Source organism: Cherax quadricarinatus, chromosome 45, assembly GCF_038502225.1.
Source record: "Cherax quadricarinatus isolate ZL_2023a chromosome 45, ASM3850222v1, whole genome shotgun sequence".
Lineage (NCBI taxonomy): Eukaryota > Metazoa > Arthropoda > Malacostraca > Decapoda > Parastacidae > Cherax > Cherax quadricarinatus.
Window position 1 is genome coordinate 2,926,781 of NC_091336.1, and position 23,853 is coordinate 2,950,633.

Sequence of the window (23,853 nt, forward strand, 5' to 3'; positions counted from 1 at the left end):
TTATAATCTTCAAAAGAGTAGCGTAGCCTAGTGTGCGACGCACACCCACACACACACACACACCCACACACCCACACACACCCACACACACCCACACACACCCACACACACCCACACACACACCCAACCACACACCCAACCACACACCCAACCACACACCCAACCACACACCCAACCACACACCCAACCACACACCCACCCACCCACCCACACACCCACCCACACACCCACACACACACCCACACCCACACACCCCCACACACCCCCACACCCACCCACACCCACCCACACACCCACCCACACACCCCCACACACACACCCACACACCCCCACACACACCCACACACACACAAACACACACACCCACACACACCCACACCCCCCCCCACCCCTCCCCACACACACACGAAACACACACACAACACACACAACACACACACACACACATATATTGCCAGACACACATATACTCCCTCCCTCCCCCACTGACATCTCACTCCATCACCTGATCCCTCCCCTCCCTCTTTCACCCTCCCCCTCCCCACCTCTCCCTCACCCACTTACCCACTTGCTTCACTCTCCTTCCCACTCCCCCTCCCCACTACTCTCCTATATAGCCACAGTTCCTCCTCTACCTCCCCCCCCACACTCTGACATATACAATACTAACCTAACATACAGAATTACATAGGTTTCCCACTCTGAGGCAATCAGGATAAAACAAAAATGGGTTGCCAGAGAGCAACAAGAAAACCCAAGGGACAGGAGGAGGAAACTGCAAAGGAAGATTGGGCAGCAGAGCTCACAAAAAGGGAACAAGAATGGGAAAAGAAACTAGAAGAACTTAGCATGAGAATGGAAGAGAGGATAGACATGGAAAGCAGGAAGTGGGAGGTGAAAGTCAAAACAGCAGAGGCCAGGATACAGAGTTTAGAAGAGGAACTGGAAAATCTGAAACAGCCTAAAGAACTAAAGAACATTATGGGATTGACAACAGAGACCGCTACCTCAGCCACAAATAAGGGGACTGTAGGGAAAGGAGGAGCAAAACTGCATGTAGAAGCTCTATCAGTGGAGACTGTAGTAAATGAAAGAGCTAAGCTATATGTGGAGGCCCTAAAAGACCACAACAGAGCCCAGGGAAAGCCGAGATGGGAAAATGACAGGCCACTGAGCCCATGTACAGTAGCTAGTGAAACTGAAGAAAGGAAAGCTGCAATGGAGGAAATCAAATTGAATGAGGGGATACACAGGGATATGCAGTGGGAGAATGAAAGGGTGAGGTCAGTCTTTGTGTATGGGCTACAGGAAGTTGAAGGGGAAACATATGAAGCAAGAAAACAAGGGGAAAAAAAAGCAATTGAAAGCATCATGAAAGTAATCGGAGAAGACGACATGACCCAGCTGGAAAATTTTCGGAGAATAGGGGGGTTTGTAAAAAAAAGAAACCGGCCAGTGAAAGTGACCTTCAAGGCAGAATCGACTCGGAACAGGATACTGCAGGAAAAAGCACGATTAAGGGACATGCCGGGATACAGGAAGGTGTATCTCGACCGCGACAGAACACAAGACGAAAGGCGGAAACTGAGAGAGATGGTACAAAGGCGAAAGGAGGAAAGAGAGGGGATGGAGAAGACAGACAGGAGATCCCAGACACAGGAAGATCAAATACAACCTCCCTCACAGCTTCCTATAGAAGCCTCCCAACCAGGTCAACCCCAGTGCAGCCAAACACTCTAAACCACAACACCCATGCCATATCCAATGCCCCCACCCACTACATTACAAACTCCACCCCCACAGCAACCACCCATAGTTCCTTATCAGGTCTCCCACTTCCCCAACCCCAATACACCTCCCAGACCACAGTCTTAGAAAAGAAGTTGAAGGTATGGTATACAAATGCAGATGGAATAACAAATAAGTATGAGGAGTGGCACGAAAGAATCAAGGAGACATCCCCAGACATAATAGCACTCACAGAAACAAAACTCACCAGAATAATAACAGATTCAATCTTTCCACCCGGATATCAAATCTTCAGGAAAGACAGAGGGAGGAGAGGGGGAGGAGGAGTTGCACTGCTCATTAAAAGCCAGTGGGGTTTTGAGAAAATGGAAGGAATGGATGGCACGGGTGAAAGGGACTACTTAGTAGGAACAATCCAGTCTGAGGGACATAAGGTGATAATTGCAGTAATGTACAACCCACCACAGAACTGCAGGAGACCAAGAGAAGAATACGATGAAAGCAACAGAGCCATGGTCGACACACTAGCCGAGGTGGCCAGGAGAGCACACGTGGGGGGAGCAAAGTTACTAGTTATGGGTGATTTCAATCACAAGGAGATTGACTGGGAAAACCTGGAGCCCCATGGGGGTTCCGAAACATGGAGAGCCAAGATGATGGATGTAGTACTGGAAAACCTCATGCATCAACATGTTAGAGACACTACCAGAGAGAGAGGAGAAGATGAACCAGCAAGACTGGACCTTGTATTCACCTTGAGTAGTTCAGACATCGAGGATATCTTGTATGAAAGGCCCCTGGGAGCTAGTGATCATGTGGTTCTGTGCTTCGACTACATAGTTGAGCTCCAAGTGGAGAGAGTAGCAGGAATAGGATGGGAAAAACCAATCTACAAAAGGGGGAACTACTCAGGCATGAGGAACTTCCTTCAAAACATTCAGTGGGAGAGGGAACTGACAGGAAAACCAGTACAAGAAATGATGGACTATGTGGCAACAAAATGCAAGGAGGCAGAGGAGAGGTTTGTTCCCAAGGGAAACAGAAATAATGGGAAGAACAGAACGAGTCCTTGGTTCACCCAAAGGTGTAGGGAGGCAAAAACTAGGTGTACTAGAGAATGGAAAAGGTACAGAAGACAGAGAACTCAGGAAAATAAAGAGATTAGCCGAAGAGCCAGAAATGAATATGCACAGATAAGAAGGGAGGCTCAGCGACAATATGAAAATGACATAGCATCGAAAGTCAAGACTGACCCGAAGCTGTTGTACAGCCACATCAGGAGGAAAACAACAGTCAAGGACCAGGTAATCAGACTGAGGAAGGGTGATGGGGAATTCACAAGCAACGACCGAGAGGTATGTCAGGAGCTCAACACGAGATTTAAAGAAGTATTTACAGTGGAAACCAGTAGGACTCCAGGAAATCAGAACAGGGGGGTACACCAGCAAGTGCTGGATGAGGTACATATAACCAAGGAGGAAGTGAAGAAGCTGCTATGCGAACTTGACACCTCAAAGGCGGTGGGACCAGACAACATCTCTCCATGGGTCCTTAAAGAGGGAGCAGAGATATTGTGTGTGCCATTAACAAAGATCTTCAACACATCATTTGAAACTGGGCAACTCCCTGAGGTATGGAAGATGGCAAATGTAGTCCCAATTTTTAAAAAGGGAGACAGACATGAGGCACTAAACTACAGACCTGTATCACTAACGTGTATAGTATGCAAGGCCATGGAGAAGATCATCAGGAGGAGAGTGGTGGAGCACCTGGAAAGAAACAAGTGTATAATTGACAACCAGCATGGTTTCAGGGAAGGAAAATCCTGTGTCACAAATCTACTAGAGTTTTATGACAAGGTGACAGAAGTAAGACAAGAGAGAGAGGGGTGGATCGACTGCATTTTTTTGGACTGCAAAAAGGCCTTCGACACAGTTCCTCACAAGAGGTTACTGAAAAAGATAGAAGATCAGGCACACATAACAGGAAAGGCACTGCAATGGATCAGAGAATACCTGACAGGGAGGCAACAACGAGTCATGGTACGTGACGAGGTGTCAGAGTGGGCGCTTGTGACAAGCGGGGTTCCACAGGGGTCAGTCCTAGGACCTGTGCTGTTCTTGGTATATGTGAACGACATAACGGAAGGGATAGACTCAGAAGTGTCCTTGTTTGCAGATGATGTGAAGTTAATGAGAAGAATCAAATCGGATGAGGATCAGGCAGGACTACAAAGAGACCTGGACAGGCTGCAAGCCTGGTCCAGCAACTGGCTCCTTGAGTTTAACCCTGCCAAATGCAAAGTCATGAAGATTGGGGAAGGGCAAAGAAGACCGCAGACACAATATAGTTTAGATGGCCAAAGACTGCAAACCTCACTCAAGGAAAAAGATCTGGGGGTGAGTATAACACCGAGCATATCTCCTGAGGCGCACATAAATCAGATAACTGCTGCAGCATACGGGCGCCTGGCAAACCTACGGATAGCGTTCCGATACCTCAGTAAGGAGTCGTTCAAGACCCTGTATACCATTTACGTCAGGCCCATACTGGAGTATGCAGCACCAGTTTGGAATCCACACCTAGTCAAGCACGTCAAGAAATTAGAGAAAGTGCAAAGGTTTGCAACAAGACTAGTCCCAGAGCTACGGGGATTGTCCTACGAAGAAAGGTTGAGGGAAATCGGCCTGACGACACTGGAGGCCAGGAGGGTCAGGGGAGACATGATAACGACATATAAAATACTGCGCGGAATAGACAAGGTGGACAAAGACAGGATGTTCCAGAGATGGGACACAGACACAAGAGGTCACAATTGGAAGTTGAAGACTCAGATGAATCGAAGGGATGTTAGGAAGTATTTCTTCAGTCATAGAGTAGTCAAGTCATGGAATAGTCTAGAAAGTGAAGTAGTGGAGGCGGGAACCATACATAGTTTTAAGGCGAGGTATGATAAAGCTCATGTAGCAGGGAGAGAGAGGACCTAGTAGCAATCAGTGAAGAGGCGGGGCCAGGAGCTATGACTCGACCCCTGCAACCACAAATAGGTGAGTACAAATAGGTGAGTACGTGTTGGATGAAATACACACAACTGAGGAGGAGGTGAAGAAGCTCCTAAGTGACCTTGATACCTCAAAGGCGGTGGGACCGGACAACATCTCCTGTGGGTCCTTAGAGAGGGAGCAGAGATGCTGTGTGCCATTAATTAACAACAATCTTCAACACATCTATCGAAACAGGGCAACTACCTGAGGTATGGAGGACTGCAAATGTAGTCCTCATTTTTAAGAAAGGAGACAGACACGAGGCACTAAACTATAGACCAGTGTCACTGACGTGTATAGCATGCAAAAGAAGATTATCAGGAGAGTGGTGGAGCACCTAGAACAGAACAAGCTCATAAACGACAACCAGCACGGATTCGTGGAAGACAAATCCTGTGTCAAAAACAACTAGAGTTTTATGACAGGGTAACGCAAGTAAGACGAGAGAGAAGAGTGGGTAGATTGCATTTTCTTGGGCTGCAAAGAGTCCTTCAACACAGTTCCTCACAAGAGATTAGTGCAAAAGCTAGAGGATCACGCATATATAACTGTAAGAGCATTGCAATGGATCAGAGAACCTCTGACAAAGAGGCAACAAAGAGTCATGGTACGTGACGAGGTATCAGAGTGGGAGCCTGTAACAAGCAGAGTTCCACAGGGGTTAGTCCTAGGACCTGTGCTATTTTTGGTATATGTGAATGACATAACGGAAGAGATAGACTTAGAAGTGTCCCTGTTTGCAGATGATGTAAAGTTAAAGACGAGAATTTAATCGGATGAGGATCAGGCAGGACTACAGAGACCTGGACAGGTTGCAAGCCTGGTCCATGAACTGGCTCCTCGAATTTAACCCTGCCAAATGCAAATTCATGAAGATCGAGGAAGGCAAAGAAGACCACAGACAGAGTATAGCCTAGGTGGCCAAAGACTGCAAACCTCACTCAAGGAAAAGGATGCTGAGGTGAGTATAATACCGAGCACAACTCCTGAGGTGCACATCAACCAGATAACTGCTGCAGCATATGGGTGCCATTCCGGTACCTCAGTAAGGAATCCTTCAAGACTCTGTACACCGTGTACGTAAGGCACATACTAGAGTGTGCGGCACCAGTTTGGAACCCACACCTGGTAAAGCACGTCAAGAAATTAGAGAAGGTGCAAATGTTTGCAGTAAGGCTAGTTCCAGAGCAAGGGGGAATGCCCTACGAAGAAAGGTTAAGAGAAATCGGCCTAACGACACTGGAGGGCAGGAGGCTTAGGGGAGACATGATAACGACATGCAAAATACTGCTAGGAACTGACAAGGTGGATACAGATTGTTCCAGAGATGGAGCACAGAAACAAGGGGTCACCATTGGAAGTTGAAGACTCAGATGAGTCAAAGAGATGTTAGAAGTATTTTAGTCAGAGTTGTCAGGAAGTGGAAGAGTCCGGCAAGTGACGTAGAGAAGGCAGGAACCATACATTTTTAAGACGAGGTATGATAAAGCTCATGGAGCCGGAAGAGAGAGGACCTAGTAGCGATCAGTGAAGAGGCGGGGCCAGGAGCTATATCTCGACCCCTGCAACCACAAATAGGTGAGTACACCCCCACACACACAAACACAACCCCCAAACACACCACACACACACAAAAAAAAAAGACAACAGACGGAGTGATCATGTCGGAGGATCTCACCTTCAAGGACCATAACATTGTATCAATCGCATCTGCTAGAAAAATGACAGGATGGATAATGAGAACCTTCAAAACTAGGGAGGCCAAGCCCATGATGACACTCTTCAGGTCACTTGTTCTATCTAGGCTGGAATATTGCTGCACACAACAGCACCTTTCAAGGCAGGTGAAATTGCCGACCTAGAAAATGTACAGAGAACTTTCACGGCGCGCATAACGGAGATAAAACACCTCAATTACTGGGAGCGCTTGAGGTTCCTAAACCTGTATTCCCTGGAACGCAGGAGGGAGAGATACATGATTATATACACCTGGAAAATCCTAGAGGGACTAGTACCGAACTTGCACACGAAAATCACTCACTACGAAAGCAAAAGACTTGGCAGACGATGCACCATCCCCCCAATGAAAAGCAGGGGTGTCACTAGTACGTTAAGAGACCATACAATAAGTGTCAGGGGCCCGAGACTGTTCAACTGCCTCCCAGCACACATAAGGGGGATTACCAACAGACCCCTGGCAGTCTTCAAGCTGGCACTGGACAAGCACCTAAAGTCAGTTCCTGATCAGCCGGGCTGTGGCTCATACGTTGGTTTGCGTGCAGCCAGCAGCAACAGCCTGGTTGATCAGGCTCTGATCCACCAGGAGGCCTGGTCACAGACCGGGCCGCGGGGGCGTTGACCCCCGGAACTCTCTCCAGGTAAACTCCAGGTAAACGGAGTACAGTCTAGGGGGACAGAGACTACAAACCTCGCTCAAGGAAAAGATCTTGGGGTGAGTATAATACCAGGCACATCTCTTGAGGCGCACATCAACCAAATAACTGCTGCAGCATATGGGCGCCTAGCAAACCTCAGAACAGCATTCCGACATCTTAATAAGGAATCGTTCAGAACCCTGTGCACTGTGTACGTTAGGCCCATATTGGAGTATGCGGCACCAGTTTGGAACACACATCTAGCCAAGCACGTAAAGAAACTAGAGAAAGTGCAAAGGTTTGCAACAAGACTAGTCCCAGAGCTAAGAGGTATGTCCTACGAGGAGAGGTTAAGGGAAATCGACCTGACGACACTGGAGGACAGGAGAGATAGGGGGGACATGAAAACGACATATAAAATACTGAGAGGAATTGACAAGGTGGACAGACAGAATGTTCCGGAGATGGGACACAGCAACAAGGGGACACAGTTGGAAATTGAAGACACAGATGAATCACAGGGATGTTAAGAAGTATCAGTCACAGAGTAGTCAGGAAGTGGAATAGTTTGGAAAGTGATGTAGTGGAGGCAGGATCCATTCACAGCTCTAAGCAGAGGTATGATAAAGCTCATGGTACGGGGAGAGTGACCCAGTAGAGGCCAGTGAAGAGGCGGGGCCAGGAGCTGTGAATCGACCCCTGCAACCACAACTAGGTGAGTGCACACACACACACACACACATACATACACATACATACATACATACATACATACACACACACACACACACACACACACACACACACACACACCTGGTCAAACACGTCAAGAAATTAAAGAAAGTGCAAAGGTTTGCAACCAGGCAAGTTCCAGAGCTAAGGGGAATGTCCTATGAAGAAAAGTTAAGGGAAATCGGTCTGACAACACTGGGGGGACAGGAGGGTCAGGGGAGACATGATAACGACATACAAAATACTGCGTGGAATAGACAAGGTGGACAGAGACAGGATGTTCCAGAGATGGGACACAGAAACAAGGAGTCACAATTTGAAGCTGAAGACTCAGATGAGTCAAAGGGATGTTAAGAAGTATTTCTTCAGTCATAGAGTAGTTAGGAATTGGAATAGTCTGGCAAGCGATGTGGTGGAGGCAAGAACTATACATAGTTTTAAGACGAGGTATGATACAGCTCATGGAGCAGGGGGAGAGAGGACCTAGTAGCGGTCGGTGAAGAGGCGGGGCCAGGAGCTGGGTCTCGACCCCTGCAACCACAATTAGGTGAGTAGGTGAGCACACGCACACACACACACACACACACACACACACACACACACACACACACACACACACACACGGCAAATGTAGTCCCCATCTTTAAGAAAGGAGACAGAAACGAAGCACTAAATTATAGACCAGTGTCACTGACTGTATAGTATGCAAAGTCATGGAGAAGATTATCAGGGGGAGAGTGGTGGAGCACCTGTAGCAGAACAAGGTTATAAACAACAGCCAGCACGGATTCACTGAGGGCAAATCCTGTGTCACAAACCTACTAGAGTTTTATGACAAGGTAACTGAAATAAGACATAAGAGGGAGGGGTGGTTTGACTGTATCTTCTTGGACTGCAAGAAGGCCTCCAACACAGTTCCTCACAAAAGATTAGTACAGAATCTAGAGGACCAGGCACGTATAACAGGAAGGGCACTGCAATGGATGAGAGAATACCTGACAGGGAAGCAACAACGAGTCATGGTACGTAATGAGGTATCACAGTGACGAGCGGGGTCCCACAGGGGTCAGTCCTAGGACCAGTGCTATTCTTGGTATATGTGAATGACATGATGAAGGGATAGAGTCAGAAGTGTCCCTGTTTGCAGATGATGTGAAGGTAATGAGGAGAATTAAATCAGATGCGGGTCAGACAGGTCTACAAAGAGACCTGAACAGTCTGGACACGTGGTCCAGCAACTGGCTCCTAGAATTTAACCCCGCCAAATGCAGTCATGAAGATCGGAGAAGGGCAAAGAAGACCGCAGACAGAGTATAAGCTAGGCGGCCAAAGACTGCAAACCTCGCTCAAGGAGAAAGATTTAGGGGTGAGTATAATACCGAGCACGTCGCCAGAAGCACACATTAACCAGATAACTGCTGCGGCATATGGGCGCCTGGCAAACCTGAGAATAGCTTTCCGATGTCTCAGTAAGGAAATCGGTCTGACGACACTGGTGGACAGGAGGGTCAGGGGAGACATGATAACGACATACAAAATATTGCGTGGAATAGATAAGGTGGACAGAGACAGGATGTTCCAGAGAGGGAACACAGAAACAAGGAGTCACAATTGGAAGCTGAAGACTCAGATGTGTCAAAGGGATGTTAGGAAGTATTTCTTCAGCCACAGAGTTGTTAGGAATTGGAATAGTCTGGCAAGCAATGTAGTGGAGGCAGGAACTATATATAGTTTTATGACGAGGTATGATAAAGCTCATGGAGCAGAGAGGACCTGGAGGTTACCTGGAGGTTATTCCGGGGATCAACGCCCCCGCGGCCCGGTCCACGACCAGGCCTCCCGATGGATCAGGGCCTGATCAACTAGGCTGTTACTGCTGGCCGCACGCAGTCCGACGTACGAGCCACAGCCCGGCTGATCCGGCACCGACTTTAGGTATCTGTCCAGCTCTCTCTTGAAGGCAGCCAGGGGTTTGTTGGCAATTCCCCTAATGCTTGATGGGAGGCTGTTGAACAGTTTTGGGCCCCGGACACTTATGGTGTTTTCTCTTAGTGTACCAATGGCGCCCCTACTTTTTATTGGCGGCATTTTGCATCGCCTGCCCAGTCTTTTACTTTCGTAGGGAGTGATTTCTGTGTGCAGATTTGGGACCATTCCTTCCAAGATTTTCCAAGTGTAGATTATGATATCTCTCTCCCTCCTGCGTTCCAACGAGTACAAGTCAAGTGCTTCCAAGCGTTCCCAGTAGTTAAGGTGCTTGACAGAACTTATACGTGCAGTAAAGGATCTCTGTACACTCTCTAGATCTGCGATTTCACCTGCTTTGTATGGAGATGTTAATGTACAGCAGTATTCCAGCCTAGAGAGAACAAGTGATTTGAAAAGGATCATCATGGGCTTGGCATCTCTCGTTTTGAAAGTTCTCATTATCCATCCTATCATTTTCTTTGCACGTGCGATCGTGGCACTGTTGTGATCCTTGAAAGTGAGATCCTCAGACATTACTACTCCCAGGTCCCTTACATTATTTTTCCGCTCTATTGTATGGCCGGAGTCAGTAGTATACTCTGTTCTAGTTATTATCTCCTCCAGTTTTCCATAACGGAGTAGTTGGAATTTGTCCTCATTGAACATCATATTGTTTACCGTTGCCCACTGGAAAACTTTGTTTATATCTTCTTGGAGGTTAACCGCGTCCTCAGCAGATGACAGCCTCATGCAGATCCTAGTATCATCCGCAAAGGATGATACGGTGCTGTGGTGTATATCTCTGTTTATGTCTGATATGAGGATAAGGAATAAGATGGGGGCGAGTACTGTGCCTTGTGGAACAGAGCTCTTCACTATGGCAGCCTCCGATTTAACTCTGTTGACCACTACTCTTTGTGTTCGATTTGTTAGGAAGTTGAAGATCCATCTCCCCACTTTCCCAGTTATTCCTTTAGCACGTATTTTATGGGCTATTACGCCATGATCGCATTTGTCAAATGCTTTTGCAAAGTCTGTGTATATTACATCTGCATTCTGATTTTCTTCCAGTGCATCCAAGGCCATGTCATAGTGATCCAGTAGTTGTGAGAGGCAGGAGCGACCTGCCCTGAACCCATGTTGCCCTGGATTGTGCAGATTTTGGGAATCCAGGTGATTTGCAATCCTGCTTCTTAGCACTCTTTCAAAGATTTTTATGATGTGGGATGTCAGAGCTATTGGTCTATAGTTCTTAGCTAATGCTTTGCTGCCACCTTTATGGAGTGGGGCTATATCTGTTGTTTTAAGTGACTGGAATTTCACCCATGTCCAAGCTCCTCCTCCATAGTGTATTTAGGGCACGCGAGAGGGGTTTCTTGCAGTTCTTAATGAAAACAGAGTTCCACGAGTTTGGGCCCGGGGCTGAGTGCATAGGCATGTTGTCAATGGCTTTTTCGAAATCTATCGGAGTTAGGGTAATGTCGGAAATCTGGCATACATTTATGGAGTTTTGAGGCTCAGTGAAGAGGAGGGGCCAGGAGCCGAGTCTCGACCCCTGCAACCACAATTATGTGAGTACACACACACAGTACATGAAAGTAATGCTGAAAGTTTTTATAAAAATTATCAACATGACTTTCATTTTAAATAACTTAGTAATAAATTCTTGACGATAGTTAAGTTAGGGTTTGTGTAGGAAACTCCATTATAATGATCAAGTAACTATCAGTGTCTCGTCTACCATGTTCAATACTAAGCCACATAACTGCCAACATTATAATCATCAAGTAACTATCAGTGTCTCGTCTACCATGTTCAATACTAAGCCACATAACTGCCAACATTATAATCATCAAGTAACTATCAGTGTCTCGTCTACTATGTTCAATACTAAGCCACATAACTGCCAACATTATAATCATCAAGTAACTATCAGTGTCTCGTCTACTATGTTCAATACTAAGCCACATAACTGCCAACATTATAATCATCAAGTAACTATCTGTGTCTCGTCTACCATGTTCAATACTAAGCCACACAACTGCCAACACTCCAAATTTTCTATCACATTTTTTTTTAATTTTGAACTGTTATATGAGCATTTAGTTTCTTGCTTTGTTCATTAGTAACAGGAATAATAGAATTTTATTTTTCGAAACTTCTTGAAAATCTGTACCATTTAAAAGTTTTTATGCAAGTATTAGAACTGTCAAAATAATGTGTCAGAAGACGAGTTTGAATCATAACAGTAATCATAACAAGACCTGATAACAGGTAATGGAGTGATTAACAGATAAGAGAAAATACTCTGATAAAATGTCAGATATTTTAAATAGCCACTGCAAGTTTGAACATATTAAGTGCTGTGTATATACCTGGATCAATCCTTAATTACGAGAGTAGAATCAATAACTGTGGAATCCAGACCATGCATTAAGTAGGGTCTTCCAAAATTAAATATGGAAGACTGCCCTACTAGCCCATCAGGTTCGCCTATGAATACATTCAACTACAATTTGTAAAAATCTTGGGTCTTTATCGCCATAGTTTATAATAGTTGCATTAACAACTATTACACAGTGGTCGCACTTGTGGAAGGCTTTCCCAAAGTCTGTGTATACATTTGGATTTTGTGTATCATCTAAAACATCCAAGACCTTGTCATAGTGGTCCAATAGCTGGGACAGGCAGGTGCGACCTGCTCTAAACCTGTGTTGCCCTGGGTTGTGTATATGATGGGTATCTAGGTGGTTGACGATCTTGCATGGAATGACCCTTGTGTCCATGTTCCCTCTCCATAAAATGCTGAAGGCACATGACAGGGGCTTCTTGCAGTTCTTGATGAACATGTAGTTCCATGAGTCCGGGCCTCGGGCAGAGTGCATGGGCATGTCATTGTCTTTTCGAAGTCGTATGGTGTCAGGATAATATCAAAGATTTTTTAAATAATCCAATTTTGAGTCTTACTCATAAAAAAATTCATTTAGATTGTCGACCCTAAGTCTAGCTAATGGATTGCTGAACGCTGAGTCGTACTGGGACTTCAGTATCTCACTCATTTCTTTGCTGTGTAGGTCACATCTCGTCTAAGCAGAGGTTTTCCTCTTAAATCTGGCATAAGAGAAGAAGTATTTTGGGTTTCTTTCCATTTCCTTTAAAGCTTTAAGTTCTTCTTGAGATTCTTGTCTCCTGTAAGATTTCTGCCCATAATGCTCTGCATACAAGGGGCTTTGGCATGCTGCACTTTAAAAATTGTATTCCTTGTAATTCTCTGTATCATGTTCAAATAAATAAATAAATAAATAAGTTCGATATTCACTATTTATCTGACCAGTGCCTTCCTTTGTATTTCAGATATATTGGTCTCTCTCAGCAGCTCTGTGATTCTTTGTCTTTGCCTGTATAGGGAGCGTCTCTCTTTAGTTTACATCTTCTCTATCTTTCTTAATGGAATGTACCTTGAGCAGACCTCAAGTGCCAAAGAATTATTTTTTTCTAGGATATCTTCCCAGCTTGTTTCATTAACCCTTAAACTGTCCAAACAGATTTACGTAGTGCTCCAAAAGTAGATCTTCGGTTTTTTTTACATATTTTCAAATATAACAAAAAAAATAGATCAAATTTTTTTTACACGTTTTCAAATGTAAAAAAAAAAAAGATCTACGTTTTTTTACATATTTTCAAGTGTTGAAAAAAAAACGTAGATCTATGTTTGGACAGTTTAAGGGTTAAGGACATGGTTGACTTGTTCCCACATTTTGCTAATCAGGAGCGCTGCACATACATGTCTGTACCTCTATTATGTTGTGATCTGAGTGTTTTGTCTTTGATATAGTTATATGACCTATCAGATCGTCGTTGTTAGTGAAGATTAAGTCCGGCGAAGTCTTCTAGTCTTGTGGTGGCTGATTTTTCACTGAAATCTTGAATATACCTTTCCCTTCGATACACCTTTGAAGAGCTTCGAGAGTCTGACTACTCTCGGAGCCCGGCCATTAGCCAGGCTCGTCTGGTGCCGCTTTAATATATGGCTTAAGTAGGAGAAAACTAATCTTCTCACCTTATTAAAATTAATGTAATATAGTTTAGGTTAATTCTACATATCTCAGGCCTACCTAAATTTAAATTTATATATTTTAACATCAAAAAAATAATTAATGTCGTGATGTCCAGTTATTGAAATAATGGATTTATGCTTAGATTAACTACAGTGATAACTGTTGAACAAGTCAAGACTGCGACGAGAAAAACAGATTAGAAACAGAACATAAATATATTACAGAATATATTATTATTTTAAATACAAACTACGAAGATGTAATGTTGGTATTTATCAAGAAAAAGGTAAGAAGCGAGTAATGGGGAATGTGCTTTCCTTTTTTTTTTTGGGGGGGGGGGATCGCCCCGCTTTGTTGGAAATGGACGGGGTGACCAAAAAATTGTCAAGGTATACATGCAGTACGTGCATATTTGATTTTAGGTCAACAAAGTGTTAAGTTTCGTGTATATAAATAAGAGCGCCACAACAGCTTACTGACCCATGTTAGGTAAGTCCCTCTCAAATACCCGTCTAACTTATTGTTAAAGTTACATCAAGTTACTGCTACAGTGACGCTACTTGCGAGCTACATCAAGTTACTGGTACAGTAACGCTACCTGGGAGTTACATCAAGTTACTGCTAAAGTGACGCTACCTGGGAGTTACATCAAGTTACTGCTAAAGTGACGCTACCTGGGAGTTACATCAAGTTACTGCTAAAGTGACGCTACCTGGGAGTTACATCAAGTTACTGCTAAAGTGACGCTACCTGGGAGTTACATCAAGTTACTGCTAAAGTGACGCTACCTGGGAGTTACATCAAGTTACTGCTACAGTGACGCTACCTGGGAGTTACATCAAGTTACTGCTAAAGTGACGCTACCTGGGAGTTACATCAAGTTACTGCTAAAGTGACGCTACCTGGGAGTTACATCAAGTTACTGCTAAAGTGACGCTACCTGGGAGTTACATCAAGTTACTGCTACAGTGACGCTACCTGGGAGCTACACATAGTTACTGCTACAGTGACGCTACCTGGGAGTTACATCAAGTTACTGCTACAGTAACGCTACCTGGGAGTTACATCAAGTTACTGCTAAAGTGACGCTACCTGGGAGTTACATCAAGTTACTGCTAAAGTGACGCTACCTGGGAGTTACATCAAGTTACTGCTACAGTGACGCTACCTGGGAGTTACATCAAGTTACTGCTACAGTGACGCTACCTGGGAGTTACATCAAGTTACTGCTACAGTAACGCTACCTGGGAGTTACATCAAGTTACTGCTAAAGTGACGCTACCTGGGAGTTACATCAAGTTACTGCTAAAGTAACGCTACCTGGGAGTTACATCAAGTTACTGCTACAGTGACGCTACCTGGGAGTTACATCAAGTTACTGCTACAGTGACGCTACCTGGGAGCTACATCAAGTTACTGCTACAGTAACGCTACCTGGGAGTTACATCAAGTTACTGCTAAAGTGACGCTACCTGGGAGTTACATCAAGTTACTGCTAAAGTGACGCTACCTGGGAGTTACATCAAGTTACTGCTACAGTGACGCTACCTGGGAGTTACATCAAGTTACTGCTACAGTAACGCTACCTGGGAGTTACATCAAGTTACTGCTAAAGTGACGCTACCTGGGAGTTACATCAAGTTACTGCTAAAGTGACGCTACCTGGGAGTTACATCAAGTTACTGCTAAAGTGACGCTACCTGGGAGTTACATCAAGTTACTGCTAAAGTGACGCTACCTGGGAGTTACATCAAGTTACTGCTACAGTGACGCTACCTGGGAGTTACATCAAGTTACTGCTACAGTGACGCTACCTGGGAGTTACATCAAGTTACTGCTAAAGTGACGCTACCTGGGAGTTACATCAAGTTACTGCTAAAGTGACGCTACCTGGGAGTTACATCAAGTTACTGCTAAAGTGACGCTACCTGGGAGTTACATCAAGTTACTGCTACAGTGACGCTACCTGGGAGTTACATCAAGTTACTGCTACAGTGACGCTACCTGGGAGTTACATCAAGTTACTGCTACAGTGACGCTACCTGGGAGTTACATCAAGTTACTGCTACAGTGACGCTACCTGGGAGTTACATCAAGTTACTGCTAAAGTGACGCTACCTGGGAGTTACATCAAGTTACTGCTACAGTGACGCTACCTGGGAGTTACATCAAGTTACTGCTACAGTGACGCTACCTGGGAGTTACATCAAGTTACTGCTACAGTGACGCTACCTGGGAGTTACATCAAGTTACTGCTACAGTGACGCTACCTGGGAGTTACATCAAGTTACTGCTACAGTGACGCTACCTGGGAGTTACATCAAGTTACTGCTACAGTGACGCTACCTGGGAGTTACATCAAGTTACTGCTACAGTGACGCTACCTGGGAGTTACATCAAGTTACTGCTACAGTGACGCTACCTGGGAGTTACATCAAGTTACTGCTACAGTGACGCTACCTGGGAGTTACATCAAGTTACTGCTACAGTGACGCTACCTGGGAGTTACACATAGTTACTAATGAAGAGGTTAATAAAAAAATATGATTTTCCACATTTAATCCATAAAGATTAAAAAGGCGAAATACTGTGGCTGGAACAATACACAAATACCGTGGCTGGAACAGTACACGAATACCGTGGCTGGAACAATACACAAATACTGCGGCTGGAACAATACACAAATACCGTGGCTGGAACAGTACACAAATACCGTGGCTGGAACAATACACAAATACCGTGGCTGGAACAATACACAAATACTGCGGCTGGAACAATACACAAATACCGTGGCTGGAACAATACACAAATACCGTGGCTGGAACAATACACAAATACTGCCGCTGGAACAATACACAAATACCGTGGCTGGAACAGTACACAAATACCGTGGCTGGAACAATACACAAATACCGTAGCTGGAACAATACACAAATTCTGTGGCTGGAACAATACACAAATACTGTGGCTGGAACAATACACAAATACTGTGGCTGGAACAATACAAAAATACCGTGGCTGGAACAATACACAAATACCGTGGCTGGAACAATACACAAATTCTGTGGCTGGAATAATACACAAATACTGTGGCTGGAACAATACACAAATACCGTAGCTGGAACAATACACAAATTCTGTGGCTGGAATAATACACAAATACTGTGGCTGGAACAATACACAAATACTGTGGCTGGAACAATACACAAATATCGTGGCTGGAACAATACACAAATACCGTGGCTGGAACAATACACAAATACCGTGGCTGGAACAATACACAAATACCGTGGCTGGAACAACACACAAATACTGTGTCTGGAGCAATACACAAATACCGTGGCTGGAACAATACGCAAATACCGTGGCTGCAACAATACACAAATACCGTTACTGGAAAATGCACAAATACTGTGGCTGGAACAATACACAAATACCGTGGCTGGAACAACACACAAATACTGTGTCTGGAACAATACACAAATACCGTGGCTGGAACAATACGCAAATACCGTGGCTGCAACAATACACAAATACCGTTACTGGAAAATGCACAAATACTGTGGCTGGAACAATACACAAATACCGTGGCTGGAACAACACACAAATACTGTGTCTGGAACAATACACAAATACCGTGGCTGGAACAATACGCAAATACCGTGGCTGCAACAATACACAAATACCGTTACTGGAAAATGCACAAATACCGTGGCTGGAACAATATACAAATACCGTGGCTGGAACAGCACACAAATACCGTGGCTGGAACAATACACAAATACCGTGGCTGGAACAATACACAAATACTGTGGCTGGAACAATACACAAATACCGTGGCTGGAACAGTACACAAATACCGTGGCTAGAACAATACACAAATACCGTGGCTGGAACAATACATAAATACTGTGGCTGGAACAATACATAAATAGCGTGGCTGGAACAATACAGAAATACTGTGGCTGGAACAATACATAAATACCGTGGCTGGCACAATACATAAATACCGTGGCTGGCATAATACACAAATACCGTGGCTGGAACAATACAGAAATACTGGCTGGAACAATACATAAATACCGTGGCTGGAACAATACAGAAATACTGGCTGGAACAATACATAAATACCGTGACTGGAACAATACACAAATACCGTGGCTGAAACAATACACAAATACTGTGGCTGGAGCAATACACAAATACCGTGGCTGGAACAATACACAAATACCGTGGTTGGAACAATACACAAATACCGTGGCTGGAACAATACACAAATACCGTGGCTGGAACAATACACAAATACTGTGGCTGGAACAGTACACAAATACCGTGGCTGGAACAGTGCACAAATACCGTGGCTGGAACAATACACAAATACCGTGGCTGGAACAATACACAAATACCGTGGCTGGAACAGTGCACAAATACCGTGGCTGGAACAATACATAAATACCGTGCCTGGAACAATACAGAAATACTGTGGCTGGAACAATACATAAATACCGTGGCTGGAACAATACATAAATACCGTGGCTGGAACAACACAGAAATACTGTGGCTGGAACAATACACAAATACCGTGGCTGGAACAATACAGAAATACTGTGGCTGGAACAATACATAAATACCGTGGCTGGAACAATACATAAATACCGTGGTTGGAACAACACAGAAATACTGTGGCTGGAACAATACACAAATACCGTGGCTGGAACAATACATAAATACCGTGGCTGGAACAATACACAAATACTGTGGCTGGAACAGTACACAAATACCGTGGCTGGAACAATACATAAATACCGTGGCTGGAACAATACATAAATACCGTAGCTGGAACAATACAGAAATACTGTGGCTGGAACAATACATAAATACCGTGGCTGGAACAATACATAAATACCGTAGCTGGAACAATACAGAAATACTGTGGCTGGAACAATACATAAATACCGTGGCTGGAACAATACATAAATACCGTGGCTGGAACAACACAGAAATACTGTGGCTGGAACAATACACAAATACCGTGGCTGGAACAATATACAAATACTTTTCTTACCACGCTTCCTCTGTCAGAAAAAGTATTTTCGTCTTCTCCCTTTCTCCGTACCTTCCACATTTGTGACTGTTTCTTGACTCAGATATTTGCACTTCTTGCAATTCGTTCTCTCGCTTGGCTACCCTTCCTATTTCATAAAGTCTTCCTGCTCACATGCTAAAGGCACTTTCTTCTCTCACATACTCTCTACTAATGAAAAATCTCCTGTTCTTTGCCTTTCCTATATTTTTAGACTCAGTTCCTTAGACATCAAACTTACTTGTCGCCAAACTAATACTCTTCATAGAAATCTGCTCCAAACTTCAGAACACTCAGGTCAGACCACAAGTACCTGATCTACATCTCATCTTCTGACCTCTTCTTCTTTCCTATATTTTGCCTTTCCTTTCTTTCGCCTAGGTGGGTTCTGTCCAATTTTTTTTCCTGAGTTTTCGTCCTACCCTACTTTATTTTCTTTTGTCCTTAGACTACCACCACTTATTACTATTGCTTCACTAACACCACTCTGACCCTTGTTTCACACCCACTACTACCTTCTTATTGCAACCTCTGCCACTGTTGCATTACTTTTATAACTACAATTATATTAATACCTCATCTCGTTCTACTACTCCCAGCTCCGCCCCCTCTCGTAGATGTGCTGGTTTCCTTCCACTCGAGTTTCTGTATGACAAGTTAATGATCCAAGACAGACCAAAACATCCTAAGTGTCAGTCTTCTATGTGAAAACTAATACAATATTTGATTACTACCTGTATTATGAACACAGGTACAATTAGAATGGATGTAGTAACTGGGTGTTAGATAACCAGCATAGGAGAAATGAAGGAATATTAAAGGTAAACATCAAAGTTTATATTTTGAGATCCCATATATTCCCACCATCATTATAAGATACAAACATGTTCAATATTTATAGTATGCACAATAAACTTAGCAGATACCATAACAAAATAAGAGAGCAATAATGAATAGGCTCACTACCAATGGCTAATATACCCATAAAGAGACAGGACCCAGTTAAGTTAATTAGAAGCTAGTGAGAGACTGACCTCTAACCTGGATGAAAGTATAAAATCAGCCAGTCTGGAGTTCAACCCCCTCAACCTGATTGGCTGACGTTTATAAATGGCAGTATATTCTCAGTATATGAGTGGAACTCTACAATAAACTACCAGGGTTATTGCTGATTAATGAAGGAATGCAGGATGTGTGATTGTGAGATTCACACACAATAAAAGTGATGTGTTCGGTGCATGCAACAACTTGTCCGTTACTTCCGGTATATATTTATTTGGTAAAAATGGTATGTGATACCGACAGATTGTTTTACAAAAAATATGCAAACACTAAAACATTTTGCTGGAAATGTTTTGGCCCTGGGGCCTTAGTTGCTCCATATTTGGAGCGGCCCAGGTCCCAGGGCAGTCAAGTTTCTGATAAAATATCCTAGCCTTTGCATTTTGCATATTTGTTTATAAAACATATATGCAAAGGCGAGCATACAAATATTACTGAATAGGGATAATTAATTTTGAAAGAAGGAATGGGAGGGCATCTCTAATTTCTTGGCTGAAGAGCACTTGGCCAACATGAAGGCGCTTCCTTTGAAGGTAGGACCTGTTCAGATGTTGGTGGCCAGACACACACACACACACACACACACACACACAACAGAAACAATGGGAAGACCAGAACGAGCCCCTGGTTTACCCGACAGTGTAAGGAGGCAAAAACAAAGTGCAATAGAGAATGGAAAAAGTACAGAAGGTAGAGAACACATGAAAATAGGGAGATTAGTCGCAGAGCCAGGAACGAGTATGCACAGGTAAGGAGGGAGGCCCAGCGACAGTATGAAAATAACATAGCATCGAAATTCAAGACTGACTCGAAACTGTTGTATAGCCACATCAGGAGGAAGACAACAGTCAAAGACCAGGTGATCAGACTGAGAACAGAAGGTGGAGAACTCACAAGAAATGATCAGGAGATATGTGAGGAGCTAAACAGGAGATTTAACCCTTTCAGGGTCCGTGCCGTAGATATACGGCTATACACTGAGGGTCCAAACCGTAGATGTACGCCATGAGCTCAGCTCACTCTGATAAGCTGTGAGCGGTAAATTTGGGCCTAGATATGAGAGAATACATCTTCGTGATACGTGTGCACCACATAAAACAAATCCTGCAGCACACAGTACATAATGAGAAAAAAAAACAGACCGTAATTTTCGATTAAAACAGCGACTTTGCAGTGTTTTTTGGTATGTTTTTTATAGTTATATTTGTGATTGCTTGGTATCGTTTGATAGAATGGAAGATATATTACAGAAATAGAGATGATTTTGATTGGTTTGACTAAGGGAAATGGGTTGAAACTGAGCTCAAATTAGGAGAAATGTTCAATTTTTGCCAATGTTCAAGAGTAAACAAATGACCTGACACGTCTAATACACACCAGCTGGTGGGTCTAATATACGTTCACAAATGAGGTGATATTATTTATACAATTATTACAATATTTTATAACAGTAAATCTTCTATTTTTTGGTTTGAATAAAAATTCATTATGTGAATAAAAAATCAAAATGGAATTCATTTGTAAAGCCTGAAAACGTAACTAATGAACAGAGGAAATGTTAGTTAAGTGCCAGGAATGCCTGCATCGTTTATTCTGAACCCTATTTTGAAATTGGAATATTTTGAACTTTGCATTAAATTGGTAAAATTACCAATTTCCGATCACTTTATTTTGTAGTTGAAACAGTTGACTTGGTGATTTCTTGTGCTCAATCGATAGAAGTAATACTAGTGAAATAGCTAAGAGCTTGGTTGCCTAAAATGGGAGTCAAAGTCTGCAAAATCGCCGATGCGTAAATATCGCTGACACATCAAAATTAGCGAGAGTATAATTTCATCAATTTTCCATTAAATTTCATATTTTTTGTTTTATTATCTTCAGAAAAAGATTCTCTACCATTTCATAAGAAAAAATAACAAAACTATTGTTTGAAAAATCTTGGACTCTGGTGCACACTTCGAAATTTGGCCTCTGGACCCTGAAAGGGTTAAGGAAGTTTTTACAGTAGAGACAGGAAGGGCTCTGGGAAGACAGCACAGAAGGGAACATCAAGAGGGAATATACCAACAAGTGTTGGATGACATATATGACGGCCCCCTGCCAAACTAGTGGTTAGATTGTTAACCTGCCGGCCGGCAGTACCACTGGGTACGTCATCAGACCCAATGTGGGGACTGCTGAGCCGGCCTTAGAAGCAGTATTCACCATACCACCTTACGGTGTATATCAACTGGTCTTAGAGAGTATTTACAAGACTACCTCAAGGAGTACAATTGTAGGTGATGTCTACGGACTCACCACCGACTCTAGTCAACTGCGGGCCAAGTCATGCTGATGCTGTTGTAGTGTGGCACTGAATGAAAATAGGGTCGGAGTGTGACACTGAAAAAGGCTGGGACCGTAGTGTAACACTGAAGTAAGATAATAGGATCGTAGTGGAACACTGAGAGACGAGGGTGGAGGGTGTCGTGTGACACTGAAGAAGATAGGATCGTAGTGTGACACTGACGAATAGTGTCCTGTGACAGATTGCTGGCCTCTGAGAAGAAAGACGCTATGCGGGTGATAGCCGAGTGTATGACACATAAAAAGAGCGTCATAACAGATAAGGGTGTCGTGAGACAGGAGTGAAGTATAACTCCATGTAATTAGCGACAGTGTGACACAATAGACACGTGTGTGTGACGCAGAGCTGACGCTGTTGTAGTGTGACACTGACAACAGTCTCATGGAGAGAAGGAGCGTCACAACACGGACAAGGGTGTCGTGTGACAGAGAAAGAGCGTCATAACAGATAAGGGTGTTGTGAGACAGGAGTGTAGTATAACTCCATGTAATTAGTGACTGTGTGTGACAGTAGTGTCAAGAGTTGTACCCCTGTAATTTGTAATTTATTATTTTAGGATTTATATGTATATATCTGTACAAAGTAATTATAATTTATTATTGTAACATGTATATATATATGTACCAGAGATAATAGGTTTTTATTAGATGTTAATATATTAAAGATTATTTATTATATAATACCTGTAGACCAAAGATTGTTTTTATATGCTAGTAAAAATGATAAATTGTTTAATGTGTATTACGTATCCCGAACTCTCATATTACTGCACTAGTGTTTTTGTAATAACATACGAACAACCGAGGAGGAGGTGCAGAAGCTGGTAAGTGACCTTGATACCTCAAAGGCGATGGGACCGGAAAACATCTCCCCATGGGTCCTTAGAAAAGGAGCAGAGATGCTGTGCGTTCCCCTAACCACAATCTTCAACACATCCCTTGAAACTGGGCAACTACCCGAGAAATGGAAGACAGCAAATGTAGTCCCCATATTTAAGAAAGGAAACAGAAATGAGGCACTAAACTACAGACCTGTGTCTCTGACATGTATTGTGTGCAAAGTCATGGAGAAGATTATCAGGAGGAGAGTGGTGGAACACCTGGAATGGAACAAGATTATAAATGAAAACCAGCATGGGTTCATGGAAGGCAAATCCTGTGTCACAAACCTTCTGGAGTTTTATGACAAGGTAACACAAGTAAGACACGAGAGAGAGGGGTGGGTTGATTGCATTTTCCTAGACTGCAGGAAGGCCTTTGACACAGTTCCCCACAAGAGATTAGTGCAGAAGCTGGAGGATCAGGCACATATAACAGGGAGGGCACTGCAATGGATCAGGGAATACCTGACAGGGAGGCAACGAGTCATGGTACGTGAAGAGGTATCACAGTGGGCGCCTGTGACGAGCGGGATCCCACAGGGGTCAGTTCTAGGA

At 43.7% G+C, this 23,853-nt stretch overlaps 1 protein-coding gene across 1 annotated transcript in view; it reads right to left on the reverse strand.

Annotated features, from left to right (window-relative positions):
* LOC128694910 (choline/ethanolamine kinase) overlaps positions 1-23,853 on the reverse strand; it is a 626,519-nt gene that overhangs the window by 52,670 nt on the left and 549,996 nt on the right. The gene's annotated exons all lie outside the window — the stretch shown is intronic.